The sequence below is a fragment of the Mustela nigripes genome, chromosome 9 (genome assembly GCF_022355385.1).
Source record: "Mustela nigripes isolate SB6536 chromosome 9, MUSNIG.SB6536, whole genome shotgun sequence".
Taxonomy (NCBI): domain Eukaryota; kingdom Metazoa; phylum Chordata; class Mammalia; order Carnivora; family Mustelidae; genus Mustela; species Mustela nigripes.
In genome coordinates this window covers 47976840-47992268 of record NC_081565.1, presented here as the reverse complement: position 1 = coordinate 47992268, position 15429 = coordinate 47976840, and the positions used below count along the sequence as shown (strand labels likewise).

At 41.9% G+C, this 15429-nt stretch overlaps 1 protein-coding gene across 2 annotated transcripts in view; it reads left to right on the top strand.

Annotated features, from left to right (window-relative positions):
- Positions 1-15429, top strand: part of FOCAD (focadhesin) — a 302980-nt gene that overhangs the window by 15147 nt on the left and 272404 nt on the right. The window lies entirely within an intron of this gene.

Genomic DNA, 15429 nt, shown 5'->3' with positions numbered 1-15429 from the left:
TGCGGGACTCGATCCCAGGACCCCGAGATCATGACCTGAGCCGAAGGCAGAGGCTTAACCCTCTGAGCCACCCAGGCGCCCCCCTCCCTCGATTCTAAATTTATTCCCATTCGCCATGGTTTTAGAATGTCTAGGACATTTAACATAAAGCTCGGAAGGAGATATAAAGTAGAAGGGACAGGGAAGGCTGGGGGATGGGAAAGTAAGGGTTCTCTGCCCACCTACCTGCTGGATAACCTGTCTTCACTCTCTCCTTTGGGCCTGGCAGGCCACAGAGGCCTAATGGGGTTTGGAGAGTGGGCGCGACTGGGGCAGTGTGGACAGCAGCCTTGGTATTGGATATGAGCCAAGTGTAAATAGAAGCTGGAGCTAAGCATACACATTAGTTGTTGTTGTTGCTTATTAATTTTTACTTATTTTTTAAAATTTCAGTGTCCCAGAATTCATTGCTGATGCACCACACCCAGTGCTCCATGCCATACGTGCCCTCCATAATACCCACCACCAAGCTCACCCAAACCCCCATCCTCCCCTCTCCAAAACCCTCAGTTTGTGTTCAGAGTCCACAGCCTCTCATGGTTCATCTCCCCCTCCAATTTCCCCTAACTCACTTCTCCTCTCCATCTCCCCATGTCCTTCGTGTTATTTCTTAAAGCATACACATTTTAACATTTACTGTGTATAGTCAAGATTGGCCTCAGATAAAATTGAGACGTATACAAAGCTTCTACTTTGTATTTTGCACCCTTTATCATGTAGCCTTTCCTTGCTGGGATGGACAGAAATGGTATCCTCAAGGACGCAGGAGACTTGTGCATGGCTGCCTTGTTTTATTTATTTATTTATTTGAAAATATTTTATTTATTTATTTGAGAGAGAGCACATGAGAGGCATGAGTAGGGGGAGAGGCAGACAGGGAGGGAGAAGCAGGCTCCCCGGTGAGCAGAGAGCCCCTATTGGGCTCCATCCCAGGATCTCAGGATCCTGGCCCGGCCAAAGGCAGACATTTAACTGACTGAACCACCTGGGTGCTCCTGCTGTATTGTTTTATTATTATTATTTTTTATTATTTTATTTTTTTAAAAAGATTTTATTTATTTATTTGACAGAGATCACAAGGAGGCAGAGAGGCAGGCAGAGAGAGAGGAGGAAGCAGGCTCTCCACTGAGCAGAGAGCCCAATGCAGGGCTCGATCCCAGGACCCTGAGATAATGACCTGAGCCGAAGGCAGAGGCCCCAACCCACTGAGCCACCCAGGCGTCCCTGACTGCTTCTTTCTTTCGGTTGTCTGAACTAAAAACATTGGTGTCATCCTCTGCTCTTCTTGCCTTCCACATTCTATCCATTAGCAAGTGTTGTCAAGAAAGTCTGACCTAGGGACTCCTGGGTGGCTCAGTGGGTTAAAGCCTCTGCCTTCGGCTCAGGTCATGATCCCAGAGTCCTGGGATCGAGCCCCGCATGAGGCTCTCTGCTCAGCCGGAGCCTGCTTCCCTTCCTCTCTCTCTGCCTGCCTCTCTGTCTACTTGTGATCTCCGTCTGTCAAATAAATAAAATCTTTAAAAAAAAAAAAAAGAAAGAAAGAAAGTCTGACCTAGTCTCACCATTTCTGCTGCTGTTCTTTAAGGCAACATGGTTTCTGTCTCAGATTATTGCTGTAACTACCTCACTGGTCTCTCTTTTTCCATCCTTGCCTATTCTTGGTCTGTTCTTCAGAGAAGCCAGAATGATCTTTCAAATGGTAGTCAAGTCGGCCATCCATCTGTCCCAAACCCTCTAGGCTTCCGGTCTTAACTCAGGAACCCCATAGGCTTATAGTATCCTACAGAGATTTAAGTGATCTGCCCCCCTGGTCACTGTCCTCTGTCCCCCGGCACAGCTTGCTAACATGCACCAACCATGCTGGTGTCCTTGGTCTTCCCTGAATTTGCTAAGCTTGCTTCTCCCTCAACATTGTTGCCTTGAGTATTTCTTCTGTCTGGAGTGGTCTTTTCCTTCTGGTCTCTGTCTAAAAGCCTATTCTTTTAAAAAGGCTTTTCTTTATTCTTTGGCAGGTGCCAAAACATAAGACTGCCCTAAAGTTTATCTATGGATGATGTCATTTTGGGGGGCGGTTAATAAGGTTGTATATGCATTTGGAAAATTAAAAGAAAATAAACTCTGTACTATAGTTGAAGCAATTAAAAATACCTAACTTTTATAAACTTTCAGTTACACTAGAATGAGTAAGTTCTAGAGATCTACTGTACAATAATATGGTATTGTGCACTTCAAAGTTTGTTAATAGAGTAGATATCATGTAAAGTTTTCTTACTACAAAACCCAAACCAAAAGACACAAGAAAACTCTGGAAGGTGTTGCATATGTATTGCCTTGAGGTTGCTGAGGGTATCATGGAGGTGTTTCCGTATGTCCACCCTCATCACATTGTACATTTCTTTGTATATCTATTACTATACAATAATTGTTAAAAAAAAAAATACCTGCTCTCTCAACTGAAGCTAACGTACTTGATTGAAATGAGATGGGAGAAAGTCGAACACAATGGAGGACATGTAATTTTTTTCAGGGACAGATGGATTAATTTGCTGGCAAACAATTTAGAATCAAGGTAATTCTGTTAGCTTACTTATTTGGAACTCTGTAGGACCATTACAGCTTCTAATAACTCAAAGGTGTGACTTTCTCATTAAATAGCTCTTAATAAGCAGTGTAATTGGATCAAGTGAGACTTTTATCTTGGTGTGTGCTGTGGCGAAACCGACTCTTTAGACAGTGATAAAAGACCATGGGTGCAAGTGAATAAATAAGATCACTGATTTTTTTTTATTGCAACCCCAAAATTGACTGTATGGTTTTATTTGAAGAGGATTAATAATTTTTACTTGGTGTAAAAAAAGTAATGGATGCCCATTGCCGGGGGTGGGGGCAGAATTAAATGTAGCAGATATAAGGAGGGATGTGATAGGTTGTGATCTCGTATCATCCTATTCTCTGGAGAGGAACTTGTTAATACTTTCCACATTCACTTTTTTTTCTTAATCTTAGGTCTTTATATATATGGTTTAAACTTGGTTGTGTTCATGATTGCGTGTAATAATTTCTTTTTCTCTATGGTAAGCATTCCTTTAGTAAAACTCCTTGTAAATGTATTTTTCATAACTGATCGGTATTTTATCTGCATGTTTCTTAGCTTACTTTTTTGATCAGTGAATAATTTTACACCAAAGGTGGTTGCTTTTTTTTTTTTTTTTTTTTAAGATTTTTTTTATTTATTTGACAGAGAGATTACAAGTAGGCAGAGAGGCAGGCAGAGAGAGAGAGGAGGAAGCAGGCTTCCTGCTGAGCAGAGAGCCCGATGCGGGACTCGATCCCAGGACCCTGAGATCATGACCTGAGCCAAGGCAGCAGCTTAACCCACTGAGCCACCCAGGTGCCCAAGGTGGTTGCTTTTAAGCCTTTTGTATTCTCCTACTTTTGAAATGGGAAGCGAATAGGACTTGACAACTCTGTGCCACACTTTGGGTCGTAGCCGAGAAATGCCAGATAGGATACTCAGCAGGTGGTACCTGGGCTGCCCACTTCCACTTCCAGACTTCCATACAGAGTGGGTTAGTTTCCACCCACCTCAGACTTTCAGCTTCACTGTGCTAAGTTCCTCTGGAATTGAGTTTGCTGGGTGGGACTTAAGGAGACTTTTCTGGTCCTGGGCTCTGTGCTAGTTCTCCCGTATTTCTTTGGCTTTGAGGACTTTGGCATCAGTTTGGAGGTAAGCCTGGTTGGGAGCAATTTCATAGTTTTTGCATTTGGGCTGGGAGGCAGAAGTAGTCTTCAAGGTTGAGGGGCACCTGGGAGGCTCAGTGGGTTAACCATCTGCCTTTGGCTCAGGTATGATCCCAGGGTCCTGGGATCGAGCCCCACATCGGGCTTCCTGCCCGGCGGGAAGCCTGCTTTTCCTTCTGCCTGCTATTCCCCTTGCTTGTGCTCTCTCTCAGTATGTCCCTTTCTGTCAAATTAAAAAAAAAAAAAAAAGTCGTCTTTGAGGTTAAAATGAAGCTCTTTGAACATTGGCTTTCTTGTGAGCTGTGGTCTGTAAGAGCGGCTGCTGCTGTTCACATAGTCAATCATACATGTCCAACACAGTGTTGGAAAGTTCCATTGAAACTGTACAGAAAAAATTGTAGGTATTGGTTTTAAAACTTGAGAAATTGAAAAAAAAACTCATAAGGAGCTACATGTTCCTCTTCCTCCTCCTCCACCTGTACAGAAAAAATTGTAGGTATTAGTTTAAAAACTTGAGAAATTGAAAAAGAAATCTCACAAGGAGCTACATGTTCCTCTTCCTCCTCCTCCACCTGCTCTCCTCCTCCTTTTCTTTGTTTAAATATGATCTTAAAATTAACTCTCTGAAAGACGTTCCCTGCACTATACTCTGCCAGCTGGATATCAGCATTTTCCAGGAGCCTCTTCTAATTCTTTCATATGCTGCTTGGTGTCTCCGTGCTAACATGAAATGATTTAATGGGCTTCTGCCCAGGACGGTTGTGAAGGTTAACTAGTCTCTGATTATTAAGCACCCTACAAATAAAAACAGCCATGAATAATGCTGGCTATGTAAGAGAAAATTAGTAAATGTTACTTCGTTGGGTAATTACATGCTTAAAATGCCTTTTGCCCCAGTGGGAAATCCACAGAGGTGATACTGTGGGTTTCTAACGGGTTGTAATACATAGCAGATTACGAGCGTAGCTATGATAAATAATAGCTGTCAACTGAAGTGTTCATGTAAAACTTATGATGTATTCAAGTAACAAAGACCCATTTTCCATCTCTATTAGATTCAGCTGTAAACAGTGAAGAACGAGTCTTGTGAGCTTTTGCATCTGGTCTTTGACCTTCCCCCCCTTTTTAAAAGAAAATGTACCAAAATGAATAACAGTGTAATAAAAGCTCACTAATCTGGATTCTGCTGATTTAAGGTTTGGACCTGATATATCTTTATACTACCTATACAAAAGTTATTTGCTCAGTTAAAAAAAAAAAAAAAAAAGCTGAGTGGAAGGGCTGTGTCTAAAAGGAATGAATTATTTTCAAATCCTGAATGTGATGGTAAGTGAATTCAGGTTACTGTGTTAATTTGACAATAAAGTTGTTTACATATTTATTTTTCTCCTTCTGGTTCTTATTAATTTACTTAGGGTCTTTGTTTGGGGAGTCTTCATTAGTGGGAAAGATTGCAGATTCTTTTTTTTTTTTTTTTAAAGATTTTATTTATTTATTTGACAGAGACCACAAGTAGGCAGAGAGGCAGGCAGAGAGAGAGGAGGAAGCAGGCTCCCCGCTGAGCAGAGAGCCCGATGCGGGGCTTGATCCCAGGACCCTGAGATCATGACCTGAGGCGAAGGCAGCGGCTTAACCCACTGAGCCACCCAGGCACCCCAAGATTGCAGATTCTTTGTTTCTCAGTTTCTGTTTCAGAAAGTTGATTGGAAAGCAAAAGAAACAGCAGAATTCTGATTCTAACATTTTTTGAGTCTGTTGTGTATTTGCTACTGTGCTCAACACAGCAACTCAAAAACACTGACTAACTGCTTATTGCACTCTGGGCCCAGAGGTAGTGAACAAGACCCAGCTGTTTCCCTCAAGAAACCCAAAAGTCCGGGGGAAAAAAAGGCAGCAGGCTTGGTCAGTGAGGAACCCTTCCTGCCTGACTTCTTCACTAGTGTGTGAGCAGGTCCAGCTGCTGTGGGTGTGGAAGCTAAACCCCTCTGTGATGAGATCTACATCTTGAGGATGGCTGACGATCTTCGCAGGGCTGGAAGGCACATAGAAATTGTCCGAGTCTAGCTCTGCCACGTGGCCCCCACTCTACCTTATCCTCTTCTCCTTGCCTGGAAGATGATGCCAACTTGTACTTCAAGCCCTGTTTTGTGAGACAGCTATGGGAACTGAGAAGGAATACACAGTGGTTTCCGTTTGATCTTTTTAGAACATTCCACCATTATTTCAAACTCTGTGTTTTTACAAGTGAACTCATCTGCACAGAACTTTCCATGTCTTGTGGAGTGGCTGCCAGCCAAGCATTCAGTTGTGGAACCGTGGCCATCTGTGTCTGTGTGGTAGTGTTTGAGCACTCATTTGGACAAATAAGTGCTTTCATCTATTTAAATGAATATTGACTTATTTTTAAAAAATGGAAAATTTTTTTTTAAAGATTTTATTTATTTATCAGATAGGCAGGGATCACAAGCAGGCAGAGAGAGAGGAAGGGAAGCAGGCTCCCCGCTGAGCAGAGAGCCCGATGAGATGGGATAGGATGTGGGGCTTGATCCAGGACCCTGGGATCATGACCCGAGTTGAAGGCAGAGGCTTTAACCCACTGAGCCACCCAGGCGCCCCGGAAAATGGTTTTTTAACAAATTGTGCATGCCGAAGAAAGTGGGGGGAGAAGTAACTAGGGAAGTGTTGTTATCAGCGGCAGGAAGCATGGACTGAACTAAAGAAGATCTACACTAATTATAGTGACAAAAAGAGCCAATCTTTATTCTTCATTTGTTGCCCATTGTACTTAAAGTCAGTGGGCATTGATGAAATGAAAATATAAAATCAAGAACACATACAAACGATGGAGATGGATTGCAGGTGATATACCACAGGAGAGGGTAGGCTTAGGTGGATCATTTTTGTTTTTTGTGGTCGGCATTGGACTCTCCCTCCCCTCTTTTTAAAAAGATTTTATTTTTAAGCCATCTCCACACCCAGTGTGGGCTCAAACCCACAACCCTGAGACTGAGAGTTGTGTGCTCCACCGACTGAGCCTGCCAGGCGCCCTGGGACACCCTTTTTAAAAAAAAAAAAAATTATTTTTAAAAAATAATTTATTTATTTATTTGACAGAGAGATATCAAAAGTAGGCAGAGAGGCAGGCGGGGGTGGGGCGTGGGGGTGGGGTGGGAAGCAGGCTCCTCGCTGAGCGGAGAGCCCGATGTGGGGCTTGATCCCAGGACCCTGAGATCATGACCTGAGCTGAATAGCTGAAGGCAGAGGCTTAACCCATTGAGCCACGCAGGTGCCCCTGGGACATCCCTTTAATATGGAACTTTTGCATGTGATTTGATTCCCTGGGGTGCAGCAAGATATAATAGGAAAAGCATGGTGTTGGATTCAGACTCAGAATTGTAATGGATAACATTTTAAAAGTGTTTGTTATGTGCCTGGTTATGAGGGAAGCGCTCTAATGGACGCTTAGTTTTACAAAAACTCTGTGTCAACGCTCTTTTCTCGAGTAGCAGTTAAGAATGTGAGCTCTGGAGGCAGATTGCACGGTTCATGCTCGTGCTCTGCTTCTTACATAATTAGGCAATTAATTTTGACCTCTCTTTGCCTCCTTTGGTTTTTCACATGAAAATGAGGATAATAATAGTACTCATGTCATGGGGTTGTTTTGAATATTGGGAGCGAGAAGACACGGAAAGAGCTTCGACAGTGCCTGCCTGGCACATGGTAAAGCTCAAGAAATCCCGGCTGTTAATGCGGGTGTATAACCCTGGGCAAGAGGCTCTCTCTCTGAGCTCCTGTTTTCTCCTGTGGGAAGTGGGAGGTAGTAATAACTACCTCAGAGTTACTGGGAAGAGCCAAGGGGATTAGTTATTTTTAAAGTGTTTTGTGGAGTGCTTGACCCCTAGCAAGCACTTGTCCTTCTGAATCCTAGGTCTGGCTGTGGTTAGTCAGTGCATCTTTATCGAACAGGTTCTTAGGTGCTGAGGTTACAGTGGTCCAAAGAGAGACCAGGTCCCTGCCTGCAATGAGTTGGCCTTTCACTGGGAGGTACATGGGGCTCTGCACTTAGCATGGAGCCTGCTGAAGATTCTTGCTCCCTCTCCCTTTGCTCCTCCTGTTCATGCTCGCTCGCTCTCTAATAAAAACCAAAACCAAATCAAAACAAAACAGAAATTTAATTCTCATAGTTCTGGAGTCTGACAGTCTGAGATTAGGGTGTCAGCGTGATTGAATGAGGACCCTTTTCCTTGGTTCATAGACAGTGACTTCTCCTGGTGTCCTTATAGGGTGGTAGGCCTCAAAAACTTTTTTTTGTTTTAAGATTTTATTTATTTATTTGACAGAGATCACAAGCAGGCAGAGAGGCAGGCAGAGAGAGAGAGGAGGAAGCAGGCTCCCTGCTGAGCAGAGAGCTCGATGTGGGGCTCAATCCCAGGACTCTGGGATCTTCACCTGAGCCGAAAGCAGAGGCTTTAACCCACTGAGCCACCCAGGCGTCCCAGGCCTCAAAAACTTATGGAAATTTTCAAACATACATAAAAGTAGAATAGTATTATGAACTTGAATGTACTTGTCTGTTATCAACCTTTAGACATTTTTGTGCCCTTTTGAGGGTAAGTGAAGTATTTTACAGAAAATCCCTAATATCAGTATTCCTAAATACTTCACTTTGTTCCATGTTGATATTTGTTAAGAAGTAAATTATTTTAGAGAACCAGTGCACAAAATTAAGAGTCATTATTGAGGGGAGGAGATTCAAGTAAAATACCTACAAAATACATTCTGTGATGGTGCTTTAATAAATTCTAGTTAACTGAATGGTATTTGAAGTAAGATTATGACTATGGAGATTTTAGCTATTTAGATTAGACATTTATTTAGTGAGACTTTATAATGATTGGTCTCTGTTTTATTACAAATGTACCGTTAGGATTATTTTGATTATTTTATATCAACATAAAACATTTATTTTAAAAATGTAGAGAGCAATTCAAGTATTCTTTGATGGAGAGATATTTAAAAATTATAATAGAAAAAAATCATCTGGGGGCACCTGGGTGGCTCAGTGGGTTAAGCCTTTGCCTTCAGCTCAGGTCATGATCTCAGGGTCCTGGGATCGAGCCCCTCAGCAGGGAGCCTGCTTCCCCTCCCACCACCTCTCTGCCTACTTGTGATCTCTCTGTCAAATAAATAAATAAAATCTTTTAAAAAAATAATCTCGGGACGCCTGGGTGGCTCAGTTGGTTAAGCAGCTGCCTTCGGCTCAGGTCATGATCCCAGCGTCCTGGGATCGAGTCCCACATCGGGCTCCTTGCTCTGCGGGGAGCCTGCTTCTCCCTATGACTCTGCCTTCCACTCTGTCTGCCTGTGCTCGCTCTCTCTCTCTCTCTGACAAATAAATAAATTAAAAAAAAAAATCTCAAAAAGGAGCTAATTCGAAGACTTTTGAAGACTTAGATTGGATACTGTAAAAATTCTAGATAAGTAAATCTTTAGATTTTTAAAAATAGCTTTTCATCTATATTCCCTATTATATTTAACACATATATGCATACACATATATGACACTTAAAAAAGATTATTCGAGAATAATTGGAGAAAAAATTGTAAAAAGTTAGGCATTATTCAAGGAGGTAGTTTTGTTTTTTTACTTTAATGCCTGGTTCTTCTGGACAGCAGTCAGTTCTAACTTGGAATTTCCTGCCTTTGGTCTTATTTTAGACTCCCATTTCAAAATCTGTGAGTAAGTAGCATGTGACATAAGTTCAGAAAGAACTAAACTATAAAGGCAGGAATTTGATTGCAGCTGGATATATTTCAGTACATTGCAACCGGTGAGATCATCAGAACTCACAGTCACCTGAATTTGGTCAGCGCTTGAATTCTAGATCCTAAAACTCCTGGGGCATGGCCAGTATTGGAATGTGCTGGTCACGCCTTATGTTACTACTGGTGGTCCAGGGATACGCTGGGTCTGAAGTGAAAAACCTCCCTTTTCACCTGAACTGCCAGGCTGGTTAGCCTTTGTGGCAAGTTGCTTAACTTCCTTGACATTCAGTTTCTTCATTTCTCTAGTGAAAAAAAGATATGGAAGGGAGATAGTCTCGGGTCTACTGTATTATTAAGGAAGTCTTATCTACTGTAACAAAGAAATCCCAGAATACCCTAGTTTGTACAAAGTAGAAAATTCTTTCTCATATAATAGCTGGAGTTCCAGGGATGTAGTTCTGCTTCATGTTATTATCTAGGGATCTGGTTCCTTCCATGTGGTTTCTTCAATGGTGAGCTAGTGGCATCATCTTCATGCAGAAGAGTGGAGGAAGCAGGCGGTAGCCTGGAAGGGCCAAGTCATGTTTGCTAAAACTCTCTGGAGAGAATTTGATCACACACGTGGTCATACTTAAGCGTGCTTGAGGCTAGGAAATGTGATGGAGCTGGTCAGGCTACCATTTTATTGATACAGAAGAAGGAGAACACAGAGAGTGAAGGATAGTTAGCTATCTCCACCACATCTATGCAGTTCCTGCTTTCTCTGATTATAATTTTTTTCTTTTTTAAAGATTTTTATTTGTTTATTTGCAGGACTCGATCCCAGGACTCTGGGATCATGACCTGAGCTGAAAGCAGACGTTTAACTGATTGAGCCACCCAGGCGCCCCTCTGATTATAATGTTGACAACGTGTCTTCATCACACCACCTAGTTGCCCTCTACCTTGGGTTGATTTTGAAATTATTCATTAATCTGAAAGTATTTTCTATTCTTTGCTTAATTTTTTGATGACTTAGTGGTCTCTCTCTTTTTTTTTTTTAAACTTGCTCTGTAGTATTACAGACTTCCATTGTGATTTCCCCATGATCTTGTCATTTTTAAGGATCTTACCTTGAGGAGGGCCCTAATTGTCTTGTCCTGCTAATTTGAGAGTGCAGGTGGCGGTTGGATTTCAGAGCTTTTGAAGCAAGAACTGGGACCAAGCTTGATTTTTAGCAGGTATCAGGATTTGGTACAGGATGAATGAAACGGACTCCAGCTGCCAGATTCTGGAGAGCATGTGGAAAAGCAGTTAGGGTCCAGGAAGTGGTAGGTGAGAAGCTGTGCAGGCAGAAGGACAAGGAAGACATAAGAACTGGATTGCAGAGCAGGGTGGGTGGTTGAAAAGAATAGATGGGTTCCCCTTGCCTTTTTTTTAAGGTTTTATTTATTTATTTGATGGAGAGAGACACAGTGAAAGAGAAGAAACACAAACGGGGGTGATTCGGGTCTCAATCCCAGGACCCTGAGATCATGACCTCGAAGGCAGCAGCTTAACGATTGAGCTACCCAGGTGCTCTGTTTCTTTCCCTCCTTTAAGAAGCTGGACAAAGTAACTAGGAGAGACAAGAATATACCCATAAGCCACAGTCTTGATAAACTTACAAGATCGGCTCAAAGTTATTGATGACACCATCAGCTTTTGTGTTTCTGAAACAGAAGTCCCCGTTAGTGAATGAGGTATGTATTTTTATCAGTCTGCTAATGTAAGTTCTTCATAGCTTTGACTTAGCGGCTGTAGATTGCTTCCCCGAGTCCTTCCTATAAAGGGATTTGGTGGTCAAGGGTGCTCCAAGTCCCACTTTCTCTGTGATTATCAGACACTCCCTCCAACATCCCATCCCCATCTACCCCACATAATCCTGTGCTGGGGTCACGGAGTGAGCGGGAATGTGAGTGAGTAGATGGATCTCTTGTTTTCCAGATCGTGCACTTCGTTGGAAGTTTGACACTAAATGCTTTTGTGTGATGTATGGTTGTGTATTTCCATATCCCAGGGAAAGCTGAAAAACGGAAGCGTGCTATCTATCTGCTGCTCCTTTATTATCTCTAGAATGCAGGTGATAGGTTTATTTTCTTGGAAATATTCTTAGGGTGCTGGAGCATCTTGGCAGATAAGGTGATAATTGCTCAAGTTAAACAAATGCTTTGATTTCCTTGGAACTTAAAGTCCTCATTAAAAATTCCCTTTCTGATTTAGGTGTAGACAGCCAAAAAAGGCACCGTGACAGGTTGGAAATAAATCTTTAAAAATCAAACACTTTTTTGTAACAAGCGGTTTATGGAGCGTATTGTGAGTGTTCTCATTCTTTTGTAAAAAATGTCATGGGAAGAAGTAATACATAAATTGTTTTCTTTAATGCATGAAATGCCCAAGGGAAGTTGAGATTAGAAATAAAGTAGGACAGAAGCTAGACTGCCAATGCTAAAGCAAGCATTATGGATTCTTTTTTTTTTTTTTTGAAATTCCCTAAGAGAATATGATGTTCTGATACCTTGAAAGGCCAAATAGTTGCGATTAACCTTGAAGTTTAAGTCTCCAGCAGATGAAAGACAGTTGCAGTTTGTAGCCCAAGGATAGCAAATCAAGGGTGATATCAAGTCCTAACGCACCTTGGGGAGTGGTTTTTAGAATGCTTTGTGGCCACTTATTTGAAAGGTTGAGTGGTTTTACTTGAAAAAATGTACTTAAAAATGTATTCATTCTCTAAAGTGTCACATGGATCTTGGGGCTGTCTTTTGTAAACTTAGGTGTTTGTCACCTGTACTCAGGTAGTTTTGATGAAAATGGTACTCTCTTACTCCATTGGCCTCCTTCTTCGAGACAAAGTTATTCTTTTTTTCTTTTTCTTTTTTATTAACATTTTAAAAAGATTTTATGTATTTATTTATTTGAGAGGGAAAAGGTGAGAGGGAGAAACAGAATCCCTGCTGAGCTGGGAGCCCGATGCAGGACTCCAGGATCATGATCTCAGCAGAAGGCAATCGCTTAACCCAATGAGCCACCCAGGCACCCAAATTCATTCTTTCTGTATGGTTTGGCTTTTTCACTGCACAGTAAGCTATTAGCCTAACCAGCTGCTCATCTGTCCCCAAAGCATTTTGGAATTCCACCATTCTGGGCCTGGATCCGAGAGCATAACCTCGCATTTTCTTCTCTTTCTCTCTATCACTGTTGACATTTGAGTGAGTTTCTCCTGTGATATGTTTATAAGCATCTGCTACCCTGGAGAGTCTGAAGTCTCCTTTTTACTGAGTTAGATTAGATCATCAGAAAACTGTCCTTGCACTCCATTCGCTGAGGCTCTTTTGCTGAAATTACATGGTATGTTATACCCAGGACTTTATCCCAGGGTTTGTTTAAAAAAGTTGTATGAAATTCCCTTTAGCTTACGTTATTGAGAATGTTGCTTATTATACACTCTGTATTCCATATGTAAAGGCTAATCTGAGAAATTTCTTTCAGAGGTTAGGGGCACAAAAAGCTTGTTTTCTTTGATGAAAGGTGCTTCTCCCTGCACCCTCCCATTTTTATTAGATAATAAAAGATGTATTATTTACTATATATATATATATCATGTCATATATGTTATAAATATCATATATAACATATGTTATGAATAATATAACATATAAACTATAACACATAATATAATAGTATAATAATATGTATATTTATTTATTTACTTTGCTTGGGAGCACGGGGCCAAATTTGGATGTCAGTGTTAGCAATTGTGTCAACACATTTTATAAATTAATTAAAAAAATAGTCACAAATTAAACCAGGAGTCAGCAAACTACTGCCCAGCCTCCTCCTCTGCTTTTCAGAAAAGTTTTATCAGGGCACAGCTATGGTCCATCACTCATGGCTATGGCTGCATGTATGCTACGGTAGTAGATTGAGTAGTTTGCTGTCTGACTCTTTAGAAAAAGAAGTAGTTCCATTCCCAATGCAAACAGTTACAGGATGGTATGTGCCAGTCAAAGCACTGAAATAATGTAAAACAAGGTGACTTCTAGAACATGTGGCTACTTGGAAAAGGCTTAGCAGCCAAGATGGTCTATGAAGGAAATTTCATCTTTAAATAGAGGGAACATAGAAGGGCATTTTATGGGGGCAAAAACAGCATAAGCAAAATTCCTTAGGAATGAGTACATTTTGAGCAACAGGGGACTAATTTGAAAGCCATTGTAGCCCAGCTGAAATCAGACAGCGGTGACGATGAAGCCGACTGGGAGAGAGTGCTTGATGGAGGGCTTAAAGGTGAGGAATCAGAATGTGCCTTTAATCTGACAGGCTAGTGAAACCTCTGAAGTCTTCGCAGGGAAACAATGTGATGGAAATTGTGCTTTAGGACAATTAGTCTGACGGCAGTGTAGGGATCTGCTCATGCGTGGAGGTCCCCGGGACTAAGCAGTTACTGAAGTGAGCTGAGCGGAGGAGCTGGTCTGGGGAGGGTAGAAATGGGGAGGAGAGGTAGGCTCTCAGGTGCGGGGAGGGATGAAAGCGACTTTGTGACTGAATGGCTGCAGAGGAAGCAAGGAACTCTTGAGAGAACTGGGAGCAGTGGAACCGAAATGCCAAATGTGTTTGTGAGAGAAGATAGGTTCTCCTTCCTTCCCCAACTCCCTTCCTTTCTTCCTATTTAAAGATCTTTTTAAAACTTATTTAAATTCAATTGGTTAACATATAGTATATCATTACTTTCAGAAGTTTAGGTCAGTGATTCATCAGTCTTATATAACACCCAATGTTCTTTACATCATGTGCCCTCCTTAATGCCCATCACCCAGTTTCCCCATCTACCCCTCTCCAGCAACTTAGTTTGTTTCCTATAGTTAAAAGTGTTTGTCTCCCTCTCTGATCTTGTCTTATTTTTCCCCTCCCTTCCCCTAATGATCCTCTGTTTTGTTTCTTAAATTCCACATATGGGTGGTACCATGTGATAATTGTCTTTCTCTGATTGACTTATTTCCCTCAGCGTAATACCCTCCAGTTCCATCCACACTGATGTAAATGGTAAGATTTCATCTTTTTTGATGGCTGAGTAATATTCCATTGTATGTACATACCACATCTTCTTTATCCATTCATTGTGGATGGGCATCTGGGCTCTTCCCACAGTTTGGCTGTTGTGGATATTGCTGCTATGAACATTGGGGTGCAGGTGCAGATCACAACGTCTGTATTCTTTGGGTAAATACCTAGTAGTAGTTTCAGCATTTTGAGGAACCTCGGCACTGTTTTCCAGAGTGGACACACCAGCTTGCATTCCCACCAACAGTGTAGGAGGGTTCCCCTTTCTCTGCATCCTCGCCAACACCTGTTGTTTCCTGACTGATTAATTTTAGCCTTTCTGACTGGTGTGAGGTGGTATCTCACTGTGGTTTTGATTTGTATTTCCCTGGTGCTGAGTGATGCTGAGCACATTTTCATGAAGTTTTTTTTTTTTTTTTTTTTTTAAGCACTTTCTGTATCTAACATGGGGCTCGAACTCACAATTCTGAGATCAGGAGTTGTGTGCTCTTCCGACTGAGCCAGCCAGGTACCCCAATATGCGCTTCCTTTTTGACATCTCCAATCGCTGGCTTTATAAAAGAGAGCAGGGATGGGTTTGGGGGTATGGGCTGGGCTCTGGGAGAGTTTCCATGAGGGGAGAGAGCACAAGGCAGGGAACTTGGCAGCAGTAAGGAAGATGGGGTGCAGGAAGTGGAATGGACAGAGGAGTTGGAGTTGGTAGAACAGTTTCCCAGTGTGTGTCCCAGGAAGGGCTGGTTGTATAGACTGTTACCAGATATTTCTAGAAAAAAGGGTGCCATGATCAGATAAATTTGGTAAACT